The sequence below is a fragment of the Equus caballus genome, chromosome 17 (genome assembly GCF_041296265.1).
Source record: "Equus caballus isolate H_3958 breed thoroughbred chromosome 17, TB-T2T, whole genome shotgun sequence".
Taxonomy (NCBI): Eukaryota; Metazoa; Chordata; class Mammalia; order Perissodactyla; family Equidae; genus Equus; species Equus caballus.
In genome coordinates this window covers 99,583,516-99,596,825 of record NC_091700.1, presented here as the reverse complement: position 1 = coordinate 99,596,825, position 13,310 = coordinate 99,583,516, and the positions used below count along the sequence as shown (strand labels likewise).

The following is a 13,310-nucleotide window of genomic DNA, read 5'->3' as shown; positions in this document are numbered from 1 at the left end:
AGGGAAGATCATTTCTGTTCCTTTGTTTAACTTTGGGCATGATCCTCGAAGAAAATTCAAATCCAAGCCATCATTAGAAGAAATTATATACACACATATACATATGTATACACACATGTGCACACACAATATATGCATATATATGTGTAAACACAATATGTGCACGTACATGCATGTGTATATTCATGCATATCCACAGAATATATACATATATGTATATGTATACATGTGTATACTGAGAATATATACATGCATGCATGAGAGTATATCTGTACACAGAGAATATATGCATATGTATACATACATTTATGTGACATATTTAGGCAATTATACAAAAGCCCTTGAGTTTCGAATAAATTGAGTTCTGGACTTTAATACCATTAGCTGAAGCTGCATGTATGGAGTAACTAAAACTTTTGGCTTTTGCTCTTTCCCCCCTCCCTATGGTCACGCTCAGGAGAGATGTGGGAAGCAGAGAGGGTCACTGTGGCCAGAATCCCCTGCCTCTAGCCATCTTTCAGTGGAAGCCAGCTCTCAAGCACCTGGAGGTGACTTTCTGTCCCAGCGCCAGTCTCAAGCTCCAAGCACGCGGGGAGCTGGGCAGCTTAGAAGTTCTGGGGGGCAAAGGTCACCGTAGGGAAGCCAAGAAGACTCAAACTCCTCCTGTCTTGCTCAGCCTTGGCACAGATCGCCTGTCCTGGTGACACGTTCCCGGGTCCAGACCTAGGGCGCTGCCCTCCCACAGTTTTTCCAGCAGCTTCCGAGGCCACTTGAGGACCCAGTCCACGTGGAGGCGCCTCTGTGGACCTCCCAGGGTGCAGCCGTCCAGCCTCTGGTGTCGCTCCAAAGGGCCGAGACCAGAGTTCAAGGGAGGCAAACCACGAGGGAGTCGGCAGTTCCTAGGCAGGACTTCTGGGAGAGCAAAGAGTCATCTGAGAAGAAGATGCAGAGCGAGAAAGAGGCGGCAGTGCGGCAAAGAAAGCGCGGGAGAGAGAAAAAGAAAGAGGAAGCCATTTCAATTGGAAGAGGCCTTCGAGGTCATCTCGGCCAACAGGAGGCGCAGGCCGAGAAGAGGCGGGAGGAGCGCGCGCGTGGGAGGGGGCCGCTGCGCCGGCGAGGGCGGGGGACGCTGGAAGGGGGCCATCGCAGGGACCCGCGGCGGCGAAGCCCGGGTCCCCGCCCTGCCCGGAGCCGCCGGACGCGCGGGGGGAGCCGGCCCGGCCCGTGGCCTCGGCCCGGGCCCGCGCGCCTCTGGCCTGACCGCGCCGCCGCGGGCCGCGATCGCCGTCTGCTGGCCGCCGCCGCCCTCGCGGAGCTCCGGGCTTGAGGCCTCGCGCTCCGCCGCCGCGCCCCCTCCAGCTCCTACAGCCAGACGCCCCGTCCCAGCGCTCGGCGTGCGCGGTCCGGGGTTTGCGCGCCAAGGCGCGCGGGTTTCGGGCTTGGGGGTAGTAGAGGGCGCTTGTCTCTCTCGGGTCCCCGGGCGCTCTCGGTTCCCCCTCTGCGTCTTGACACGGCTAACTTGGCCAGGCTGTTCCCAAACAAAGCCGAAGGAGCCAAAGTAGCACAAAAGTTTTTTTGTGGGTTTGTTTTAAAGGAAGATAAAGTAGTCCTGGAAAAGGGGGAAGAGAGAAAGGAGAAGGGGAGTCTCCGTCGGGGATGGAACTTGGAGCGACGTCTGCGCCTTACGGATAGCCGCAGAACAGGAGAGCTTTGTAGCCGCTCTGAGCGTGCGTGTCTGGCGTCCTCGCCTTCGCGCGGGTTTGGAGGGCTGGTGCAGGCGCGTCTGCAGGAAAAGGGAAATAAAGCCCTTCCTCTCGAAAGCAAGCAAGGCTTTCTTTCCAGCGATCAGTGTGGAGATCCGTAAATTCACAATGCGGAGCAGACACCCCGTGTGTGCGTGCGCGTGTTGTTCTGCGCCTCGCAGCTCTCTGAGTGAAAGCATTTGGAGAATCTCTGGGAGCTTTCGAGTAGGGGCTCACCCTGTGAGCAGTACTCACACATATAATTCAAATTTCACAGCTGACCTGCTCTGAAAACCTCAATCAGCTTCTAATTGAAGGGAAAACAAAATATTGCTTCCCTACAGCAGAGCTAACGATTTAATCATTATATCAGACATTATAGCTTTTAATTAGGCTAATGCTGATACTGTATGGAAAGAGATAATTCAACACAGTTCTTGATGAATTCTGTAATTGGGTTAACGGCGGAGCCGTTGGGGGAGAGACGTCAATATTCAAGCTGCGTCTGTAGCCACCAGGTTTATGAATGAAAGAGAGAAGACAGAGAGGAAAACACTGGGACCCGAGGGGAGCATCGCGCCCTCGCCCCGGCGGATCTCCGGGCGCTCTGCAGGGAGGGCGGCGGGGCGGGAGCGAAGCCGGGCGGCGCGGGCGCGGGTGCCGGTGGCCCAGGCCTTGCCGCCCGCGCTGGCTCCCTCTGCCGCCCCACCTGCCTGGCCCTTCTTTCGCTGGAAACTTTCCGAGGAGAATCTCAGCCAGGCCTGCCTACCTGCCCCGTACACCTAGGTGCTGGGGTCTCCTCCAAACCAATTGGGCCGGAGGGCTGGGCGAGCGCAGCTTTAGCGCCTACTTCTGAGTGGCCTTTAAGGACACGAGCTCTGCCCGGGCTCCCATCCTTCGCCCGGCCTGGCCCGGGTGCCAGCAGGGAGGGCACTGCGCCCCCCGGCCGAGGGCAGACCTCGCGCATCCGTGGCGCTGAGGGCGCGGTGGGCGCGCAGAGAGCGAGGCGCCTGTGGGCCGGGCAGGCTGACGGCATTCACGTGTCCACACCGATTGTTCAGGCCTCGGTGGGAAAGTGGCTCGAGTGGGGACTCCGGCTAGTGCCCAATGGCTTGGCCCGGTTGGCCTTGGCTAAGCTGCTGCCCGAGCCGCGGCGGCAGACCCAGAGTGGCGAGTACACCCCGCGGGCCGCGGGCCTTCCTCGACCAGTCACTAAAAGTCCTGCGAAAGAGCGGGAAGGGAGAAGCCTGCGGAGTGCGAATTGGGCAGGGGGGCGTCGGGGACCCCCTCCTCCCGCTCCCTATCCCGCCTTTGCAATTACAGCCGGCCCGTGCTCTCGGGAGGTGTGGGGGTCACCGGGGAGTCCCGCTTGGGCGTCAAGTCTGTCCAGCCTCCTCTCCCCGGGATGAGTGTCCGGAGCCGAAGCAGAGATGGAAGAGGTCCTGGCTCTTTTCCTCCCAGATTGCTGGGACCCGCCGAAGTTGTGCTCAAGCTGGTGCATCGGCAGAGCCGAGACGCTTCCGGAGCCGCGGATTTTGAGGAGAAAATGCTGGCCTCTAAGAGTTGGATGAGCTCTCTAGAAAGCCTGAGCCGGGCCTCTGCGGTTTTAATCTCAACGGTTTCAGAGGATGATTTTTATGTACTTTTTATACTTCTGGAACCCCCCCCTAAATTGTTTCATACTCCTTGGCTTAACTCCCTAAGCGCAATATTCTCCTTCAAGATAAATACAGTGTATTGTGATTCATCCTTGTCTTATTTTGTCAGTAATTACCACAAAATTAAATGGGTCACTGCAAAAGTTTCATTTACACAAACCCCCATAATTAACAGTTTGAATACACCTTTTTACATTGTACAAAAGTTGTAATTTTCTAACGCCTGTAGTTTTTTTTTATTGATAAAGAATGCTTGTGTTAGATGCAATGATAAGAATACACAGCCCCTCCTCTGAATGGGAGGTGTGTTTGGTTTCTGTCTAAGATGGCATAAAGACTCAGCAAAGACCAGACTTTCCTGAATGGGGGCAGCTTCCTAACTATTTGAATTAGAATTTGCAGAACATACAGGTCTGAGAATATGGGTTGTCTGATTAATCTAACTTCTAAAGCCAAAATCCTTGGGAGAAACTGAACCAGCGCCTGCAATGCAACAGACAAGCCCGGCAGGCCCATCCCTGAGTTCCGGGAGAAGGTGGATTTGACACAGGAGGCCCACCAACGCTTATGCTGAAGGGATCAAATAGTGCTTCAGGCCCGTGCAGGGTCCCCATCAAGTCCAGGGAGCCCATGACCAGGGGTGTGTGCAGGAAAGAGCTGCAGTTCTGAGAAATTGTGGCCCTTTCTCGTGTTCTCTGTCATTAGTCCCCAGGAGAAAAGGCATTACTCACAAGAGGAGACAAGTCATAAGGAATTTCTATATGAAAAGGAATAAAGTGAAATCAGAGATGCTTTTTCTTACAGGCCATCCCTGTTATTGCAAATTAGATTAGCTACGCAGGCTTCAATATAAACATGACATGAGGCCACACGAGTGAAAGGACCAGCCACTGCAATCTCTCCTCTCATCAGAGCATCTCCCATAAATTACATCTTGTTCTTTAAGACACTTTCCAATGAGATTAAAACATCACTTTGACACAACTCAGGCCCTTCCAGCTGCACATGCTGCTTACTTCAGAAGACAGCAAACAAGGAAGTGGGCCTCTGAAACCTTCAGGTCGTGGGATGGGGCTGGAAAGCCAGCACTGCTGCCCTGCGCTGAGCTGAGGGAGGGCCCTGGGCTCCATTTTAATGCCATTTGTCCTACCTCAGAGGCAGAAGCCAGCTGTCTCGCTGGGGAAATGCTATTTCCCTGCGGTGGGGTGGGGGCCGGGTGCTACCTGGGCACACAGGCCTTTCGGAGAGGACACTTGGATTATTCACCCATGGATATTTGGGGTGGTAGATTTTGGACTTGGACGGGAGGAATGGAGATTGATCTGCAGCCCACCCCAAGGGTCCCCAGTGGACCTCCCCCCCCACAACAGGGCACTGACCATCCTGGGGAGTGACCCACCATTAAAAAGAGATGGAAGGAGGTCTGGCTGATCAGAGAGAGAGAAAGCCCTGACCTAGACAGCCTTTGGACCCTAGAGCTTAACTTAGGCAGTGAGGAAAAATCAGTGAACGTCCGAGAATTTTCTCTCTGGCTGCTGGGCCCCATCTCTCCCTTCATGGACTGACTTCTCAGGGCTGGCAGCCATGGCTCTGGGGAGCGGCCCCCAAAGGACAAAGGACTCCCGTCAGGCAGCAGGGGAGGGGTATTTGGAGTCCAGAGTAGGAACTCTATGCATTTTCTCCATGCTTCAGCTGTCTAAACCATGTGTTCACCTCTCAAAACACACAGGCGCATTTGCTCCCGGAGGAGAGGCTGGTTACCATCCGCCTTTCGGGGTGGTTGTATCTTGCGCCACCGCGCAGGTAGGCCGCCACCTGGAGGGCAGCCCCGCGGCGGGCCCGGGGGTCCCCTCCGACCGTGGCCCGGGAGACAGGGTGTAGCAAAGCTAGCTGCCCGCAGTCCCCAAAGCTACCTTGGAGGGACGCCCCCTCCTTTCGATCCCAATCCTGCCCCTGCTCCCAGATGCTGCCTCCCACGCCTGCCCGGCTCGGCCTTTTTGCTCCAACCTCTCTGGTGATAGCGAAGACCCGAACGGGAGGCCACCTGGAGGTTTTCGGTCGTCTTCAGGGAGCACGGGTGGCGTTCCCTGGCGCGCAGATGTTCAGGCCGAGGCACCCGACCTGTCGCCCATCTGGGACAGACGCTACTGGGGGAGGAAACCTGGGATCACGGACGGGAGGCGGGCTGAGGGCAGAATTCCTCTCCGCGTGGATCCTGGCCCTCACCGCTGGTGGGCAGCCATGGTTGAGCGCGTGGGAGGACACTGACTGGCGCGGGGTGCTGGCCCCTCTGCCTCAGGCGTCACGACCCGCCAGGCCAGAACTGGGGAAGGGGTCTGGGGGAACAAGGTCGGGGTCCTGGTGGGGAACAGAGCAGGACCCTTCACTCCCCAACTCCAGCGCCAGGGAAAGCTCCGGTCCTGGCCGCCTGGGGAGCCCTGCTGCGGTGGCCACGGCTTCTGGGGGTCCTCTGCGCCAAGTGGGGTGCCATCAGTGTAGACCCTGCGCCCCGCCCTTCACAAAGGAGCTTCCAGAACCCGGGCCCCACCGCGCTCGGGGGAAATCAATGCGGAAAAGCTGGCTTTTAATGGGTTAATTGACTGGCGGCCGCTATCGTGTTCAAACACCTGTTTCTCGCAAGGCGAGGCAGCTAGCCGGTTCCGTTCTCGGTCGATGGCTGCCGCCCCGCCTGGCCCGTCCCTGCAGTGCCAGCCACCTCCGAAAATCCATCTCACCTTTGAAACTTCGCGACCTTTTCTCTTCGGGCGGCTCAAACCCGCGAGAGAGGGAGCAGGGACTGCGCGCGCGGAATGGTACTGTGGTGCCCAGCCGGTGCCATTTCGCAGGAGGAGGGAGGACGCGCAGAAGGGGGACTGGGTGCCCGTGAGGGGGTCACCCCCATCTCGGCAGCCCAGTCAGCAGGCGGGGCTTTGGGGCACCCCGGACCCCACCTTGAGATGTGCGCCTCGCGGCCGGGTTCCCGGCCAGGCGGCGAGTCCAGAGGCGCTCGCTGCGAGTCAAAGGCTCGCTGCTCATTGATTTTTTTTTTTTTTTTTGGTAGCGGTATTAACACAGTCAAGACCGTCGGTCAATCACAGTTAAATTGATTCTTTGCCCCAAACACCTCTCACTAAATGGCACACGCTCGACATGCTAATTTTTAAAACGTAATTTCAACCCGCGGATTTAGTTCTCCGCGCTGCCGGGTGCGCACGGCCGACAGCAGAAGCCGCGCGGCCCGCGGGCAGGGGCGCGCAGCCCGGAGCCTGGGCCTCGGCGGGCTGGGGGGCGCGCCGGCTGGAGGAAAAGGGGAGCTGCCGCGGACGCAAACCTCTCCCCCAAATCGACGGGCTCGACCTCCCTCCCTCTCCCCTAAAAGGGCGACCCAGAGAGGAACAGTCTTGGTCCATTGGGCGGCGGCCAATCCAAAAAGCCGGGGAGGAGGGGAGGAGGGAACCTACAGACAAGAAAATGACAAATGGACCCCCGCACGCGAGTCCGCCCGCGGCGGTCAGCACGGCTACCCACCTGTTCTCTACCGCGGACGAAAGCTGCGGGGACACCCCACACTCCTTTGCGGAAAGTCGCCGTAGAGACACCGCGCCCCCTCCCAGCGCCTTTCCCGCCCCCTTCCCCAGCTCCGGGTGGGCTGAAGCCCCCGCGCAAGTTCTAGACTCACTTACTGTTAGTTCCTCCTCCAGCGGCAGCGGGTCCGGCACAGCCGCGCCCCCAGCGCTCTGCCCGCGGGCACCTCCCCAGCCCCGCGGGCTCCTGGGGGCCGGGTGGCTCATCCGCTCCGAACGCCGAGCGCGCCGCTGCCCTGGGACCCCGGGCGGCCGGCTCCCGGCGGCGCCTGCACCGCAGCCCCGGGCGCCGGCGCCACGCGCACGCACACTCACACGCGCAGTCACACGCGCACCCCCCGCTCGCACACTCGCTGCACACGCACACGCGCTCCTCTCTCTCCGCTCGCGCACACCCTCCCAGACACACACGCTGCAGGCGAGAGAGACAAGAAAATGAAATTTATTATTGATAGAAAAGACTTTAAAGACAATTTCAAGTTATTGTTTCTCTCTGGAAAAAGGGGGATCCCTCCACATAATGAAATGCCTTTTGTGTGGCGCCGAACAATAGCAAACAAGTATTCTAATAAATAGCCACTTTTTTGTTCCTACTCGACAGTGAATAGAATTGAGCAGTTGGTTCGCGAGCAGCTGCGACGCCGTTCTGAGCGGGGAGGTGGAGCCGCGTAGGCCGCCTGCCCGCGCCGCGCCCGGTCCGCTCTCCTCTCCCCTCCGGACGCAGGCCGCGCGCTCCCCCTCTTCCCGGCCCCGTCCCCCGTCCCCCGTCCCCCCACCCCCTCGCAGCCCGGCCTGGCCTGGCAGATTCGGGCCCAATGAACGCCGGCGACCGGAAAATTGCCCCTGTTCCTGCGCCTCCGTCCGAGTGGCTTGGAAGTCTTTCCCCCACGCCCCATAAAATAGTTGTCACTCCTGTCATCGCACAGGCTACCGATTTTCGTCTCCAACTGCTCGAGTCCCTTCCCAGCTTCTCGGCGGGAGGATGTCAGCCCCCCACCCGCAGTCCGGAGTCACCTCGGTCGTTTCCCAGGGTTGTCAGCGCCGCCCCCTCCTCTCGGGACGGAGCTGCAGCTTTGTTCTCCCGCCCAGGGGACACTTGGGCCTGTTTTTTTTATTACTATTATTTTTGCTCTGCTACACGCTTTTACCCCCACCCCCCACCCCCGCCCTGTGCCTTCACGAGTAATGGCAGCTGCTGAACGAAGCACAGCGTCTAACGATTAGTGTTGCGGACACAAAACGCTCCAGGTAGACAGTCCCCTGGGCCCGGCGGCCTCGTTCGCGGCGCGCACGGCTGGGGGGAGTCCGGCGGCGGGGAGGCGCGGCGACCCCGCCTCGGGGCGCAGACCCTCGCTACGCCCTGACTCCCTCTGCAGGCGAGTCGGAGCCGCCCTCCCCGCCGCCCCCGCCGCCCCCGCCGCCCACCCGGGCAGAGCAGGAGGAAGTCTGAAGCGGCGCCCGGGCCGGAGCCGCGTCTCTCTCGCTTCTCTTCCCTTCTCTCTCTGGCTCTCTTGAATTGTGTGAAGATGTCAGCGCCTCCGGACTTAAAACTAGCCCCTCCGATCCTCTCCGGACGTGTGTCAAAAGCAAACTAACTGCCTCGACGAAACTGATGGCCCCACGTTTTGCCCAAAGGACTTACTCCCCCCTCACACGAGAAGGAAAGATATTTATCAACATTTGAAAAATAAAGATGTACAAGTCCAGCACATTGGAGCACCTTGAGGGCCTGTCAGCGCCCTCAGGGTTCCGGGGGGAGGGTGCGCACTAGTCTATATATCTTGGACAAACGTATGATAATTTTTTTCATTGCTCGCAGCTGCGGTTTTCAGGAGACCCTTGTCTGTCTGGCTCTAATTGTGGAGACAAAAAATCCACATGACTTTTACTCAATGGACCTTAATCCAGAGAAACACTGTGTCATTTGCAAATTATTTCTTAATCGGACTAAGCTATTTGGAAGTGCAGAGAGAGGAGTTAGTGATATCTTGGAAATTGCCAACGAGCTCAGATGTTAACTAGGACGCTCTTCCCAGGAGCTCGCTTCCCCCAAAGGCACATTGGTGTAACTGTCAAACGCCAAATAAAGCAGGTGCGTTTCTTTACTTGGAGATTAATTTCTTTCTGAAATCTACTTTTGAGAAACTGTATTCCCTTGGAGATTAAGGTAATTTAGTTCTGTCATCCGAGATGTCGCTAACAACAGGAAGAGAGAGTTTGGTCCTTGACATTTTTTAAAAACCGGGTTTGCTCGGGAATCTCGGTGGGAAACAGCGAGGCGCATTGGAATTGGACCCATTCCAGCAGACACCCTGAAAGCTTTTTCCTTTTGTATGGAAAATGGAAACATTTTGGAATTCAGATTTAAAACTTTGACTTATATTTTACATGTTAAATCACTGAAAGATTGGGTACAACACTGCATAAAGCTTCAAAACCTGCAAATATTTGAATGGTTTTTGTAAGCGGAGCAGCTGCCAGTCAGCTGGCTTTGACAGGCTGCCACAATTTTGTCACTTAATAGTGGGTGTTAGGCTAAGTGCAAAACACTCTGGCAAACAGATGTCAAACCCATATCTCATATCAATGGGGGTTGTGAAGTGGAGTTTTAACCCACATCTAGGTCTGGCGCATGGGAGCCCATGTGTACAAGGGTGTAGGGCGCAGGGAAGGCAAGCGCTGCAAAAATCGTGGCGGGGTCCCAGGCACCGGCGACGCGACCCTGGAATTCTGTGGGACCCAGGGTGAGCCTCTCTGGAGCCCAGGCAGAGGAGGAGGGTGGCGAATGCCCTGGGGCACGGCCTGGGGGAAGGTCAGATGTAAGCGCCTCCACCCCATCCCCGACCTCCTCCATCCTAGCCGCTTCCCTCCCCTGCCTGGTGGCCTCTTTGCAGATCCTGGCGCGCAGGGGTGGACAGTGTACGCGGCCCCGCGCCTCCTTCCTCCGGCTTCGCTTGGGCGCTGCCCCAGGCGCCCAGACCTCTGTCTGGCGAACTCCTTTCCCATGGCCTCAGTAGTGAGACTGGGGGCGGCGACCGAAGAAAAGACCGGCGGGCGGCACGGCCAAGGTCAGCGGCCTCAAATGTCAGCGGCCGCCCCAGGCCAGAGAGGCCCAGAGCCCTGAGCAGAGCGCAGCGGACACCAGCCGCTTTATTCCCAGCGCCCCACGTTGGGCGTCTGGGTCGGAATCGGTTCCTCATTGTCAGTCGCAGGCCTCGCCGCAGCGAGGAGGGGAGGGCCGAGGTGCAAAGAGCATCTTCTTTGTTCAGGCGCCCCAGAGGCGGGCCTGGGACGCCCAGCTCTGGTCCCAGCGGGCTCTCCTCCCCGGAAGGCCTGAACTGTTGCACTGTTCCTTTAGTCCAAAAGGACCCGGGCTCCTGGGGTGGCGGCGCAAAGAAACGCGCCCCTCTTCTTTGTGCGGCTTGGGGAGCCATTTGTACTTCTGGACCCCGCGCACTGCTAAGACCTGGGCGTGGTTGCTGGGCGCGGCGTCCTTCCGTGCCGCTATCCCGGCAAATCAGTGTAAGAATATTCACGTTTCCTCACTCAGAGCGCTAGTCGTCCTGGAATCGTCCTCCCACTCTTCACCTCTTGATGGTAAGAGGTGCCTAACTTGTGCACACGAGGCGAATGTTTACGAGATCCCCCCATCACCTCGTGTTACAAGGGAATGCCGATGTCACAACAGATTACCGTCAGGTTTTTACAACATGGATCGCATCTGACTTACTGCTTCACCCACATTCCTCCTTTCTTTGTATAACCATCCTGCCAACTCTTCATTTTTAGAACTTAATCTTGAAGCTGGAAGGTCAAAATAGAAAATTTTGATTATAGTGAAAAATGTGATGAAAGGCAAATGTGTCAGTATAAAGCTTAAAAAAAAAATCTCAGGGCTTTCCTTTGAGGAAAGCAAGTTACCTCACTCTGCTTTGCATATTCCCTCATGAGAAGCATTCAAAAAATGACCAAGAATCTTTGGGCTACTATCTACTTTATTATAAATAGAGATCAAAACACTAATTTTAATTGCTTTCCTGTAAGATCAGCCTGAGAGTCATTCTCATTTTCCATGAGTGCACACAGCTAATATGTGCTTGAAATAAGACCCTGACTTGTTTCTCGTATTCTCCTTGATGGAATGGGGTCAAAACATAATTTAATGCCTCTCCCCCTCCAAAATAAAACCCTTAAAATACACAGAATAAACATTCTACTTGCATGGAATTTTAGGGTAACTGAAGCTTCTCTGTGTCCAATGGTTATATTTTAATGGAAAACCAGGTGTCTTAACCTTTTAAAAGCAGTTTTCACAGGACCATAGAATTAATTCTAAATGTGCAACAGTGAAAATGCTCCCATTTCACTTTCTTACTAAAGTTTGCTATTTCACATATGAAAGCATCTGACCTACCTAGGGAAATAGTTGTAAGAATGAATACTTCACATTAGAATCACCTGAAGCCATTTAGAACATTCCAGTGTCCACCACAGATCAGCTGACTCAAACTCTTGAAAATCTTATCAGCATTTCAAAAAGGGCCCAAAGTGATTCTGATTGTAATCCAGAGTTGGGAATCCCTGGTTTAATCTAGTATTTCTAAGAAATTACTTGAATATCCTGAAGAAACCTCATTGTCTTGCAATTATAATAAATTGTTTTCCAATTTTGTGGAAGAATTGTAATGTAAAAACATTTACTCCGGCCCATGTGGACATGGCTGCATAGAGTCCAACACGCTGACATGGAATGTGTATAATGTTTTTATATGATGCCCCATGATTGAGCATCTCACAATTATTCCACGGAACTCTGGTTGGTCTTCTGAAGTGTGCTAGCTTTCTGGAAAGGTGAGGGTGGTGGAGGTGGTTAAAAGTGGACAGGTGTCACCTCCAGCAGGCAGCCCGACCTGGGCATGCAAGACACCTGACTCTGAGCCGTGAGGTAGGTCTGGGCAGGAAGCAGGTCCTTATTAAGTAGACTTATTAAGATATACGGGGCTTATGTCTTTTGAGGGTAGGGCAAGTTACACTTGCTAAATGTAACAGATATGCAATAAGTGTGTGGTGAAGAACCACATAGTTTCGGTGTAAACTGTGTGGTTTAGCCTGTATCCATCAGAAGGAGTTCAGATCAGAGAATGTTCGATGAGGGTCAGAACACTGGGAGGGGACTTGAAAGACGAAGATGATTCAGGCTGAAGGATCGAGAAAGGAGAGCTTCATTCAGAGGGTGACACCATCATTGCAGGTGAGGTTCCAGGAGAAGAGACAACTTTCTAAAATCATAGTTTGCAGTGGTTTTGACATGGTTAGAATTCACTCCTTCAAAAAATTCTTTAAGTTCTACCTACCCATTCTTTATTAAAGATAATAACTTCACTCTCATGGTAATATTTTTCTATGCTGTTTCTCCAGGATTTAAATTGAACCAATGGATGAATCCACAAAAGAAGAGATTTTGCTGATTTATTGAATTTCTGTATTCATGTTTAACTGGAATAAGCGTCCTCTGTCCCTTTCTCTCCCAATAGTCCCCCTCGGAGTGAACCAGGTGCAAAGAGAACTGAATCCATAAGTTGCTGAACAGGAAGACAACTGGGTTTCCAGAATATTCTCAAATCAGAGCTGAAAAGGCCCAGTGTTTCATTTTCCGCCACCCCTTTAATATAGATGCATAGCTGCAATTATTGGAAGACCTTGCCAAAGAGGAGGGGATTAAATATTATCAGTGGAGAAGAACTTGAATCCTTGTTGAGAAGAAGAGGAAGAGTGTGCTGATATTTATGTACACACCCACATAAACACTTGTATGTGTGAGGAAAGACTTTTCTCTCTTTGAGGATGCAAGTATGCAGGCACGAATAAAGGGTCTTCTCAGTCATTAATTAATCCAAAATTAAAACAGATTTCCTTTGAAAAGTTAAAATAACTAAGATTTTTTGATATTTACGGTCCATGCCTGCTTCCTAGGTGCTGTGCACATGAGTAATCTAGACAAGCTGTTCAGCCTTTGTGCAGCGGTGTTTGGAAGCGAGGGCACAGCTCTGTGGGCGGCAGGGACCTGGAAGAGTGGTGGGTACACAGTGGCAGTCCAGATGTTTATTTATAAGTGAAGAGATTATGATACGGGCTTTAGTGAAAGCCCGCCCACCTGGGAGCCGGATTCTGTTCAGCTGTTGTATGCTGTGCGACCTTGAGCAAGTTACTCGACTTCTCCGATCTTGCTCCCTAATCTGTAGAATGGAGATATTAACTCCTGCATTATCGGATTACTGTGACAGCTAAATGACATAATCAGTGTAAAAGTACCTGAGACCCAATGC

General features: G+C 54.3%; 1 long non-coding RNA gene across 4 annotated transcripts in view; it reads right to left on the bottom strand.

Annotated features, from left to right (window-relative positions):
• Positions 1-13,310, bottom strand: part of LOC111768652 (uncharacterized) — a 636,254-nt gene that overhangs the window by 46,415 nt on the left and 576,529 nt on the right. Inside the window, exon 1 of one of the 4 annotated variants that reach the window (XR_011428103.1) lies at positions 7,084-7,238. The exons of the other annotated variants lie outside the window; for them this stretch is intronic. This is a non-coding gene — a long non-coding RNA (uncharacterized lncRNA). Of the gene's footprint in view, positions 1-7,083; positions 7,239-13,310 lie in introns of those variants that run through there. 4 annotated transcript variants of the gene reach the window in all.